The following is a 599-nucleotide window of genomic DNA, read 5'->3' on the forward strand; positions in this document are numbered from 1 at the left end:
GATGTTTATGGGTCGAGGTCTGAAAACGTGTCGTCCTACATTACCATAAAGCCTGTTTAGACAATGTCTTCAAGGTTCTGTCAGACTTCACAGAACTCTTGAGAACAGAAACAGAAAGGTCATGGAGGTGGAGAGTGACTGAGTGTTTTTAAGGAAACATTTGGAGCTAAGACAATAGAGATTCAGTCAGACATAAATGTTTTGGCACTTTGACTTTGAGCAGCTGTTCCATTCAGCTGGTAAACTCTGTAACTACTGTGAAATCTGAATGAACAAGAGCTTTTTATTCAAGAATGAAAACATGGCAGGAAGAAAACACCGTGCTGACCCCCCATTGAACAACATGCCAGTCTCACAGATTATTAATCTGGATTAGCTCAGACAGAGCTGAGTCTCTGCTGATCAGCACCAAAGTACCGTGAGTCCCTGTCTAACACCGGCTGAGGGGAAGTTCATGAAGGAACGAGTGACGCGCTTTAATCAAATCAGCTGCTCTGTAAACAATAAGCACGTGACGCGCGCTGACACCTGTACTCACCCCTCCAGGGGGGCTGGACGTGTCCAAGGGGGAGGGGGGAGGGGGGGGGGTGCAGTCTGCT

The sequence above is a fragment of the Parambassis ranga genome, chromosome 1 (assembly GCF_900634625.1).
Source record: "Parambassis ranga chromosome 1, fParRan2.1, whole genome shotgun sequence".
NCBI classification, from domain to species: domain Eukaryota; kingdom Metazoa; phylum Chordata; class Actinopteri; family Ambassidae; genus Parambassis; species Parambassis ranga.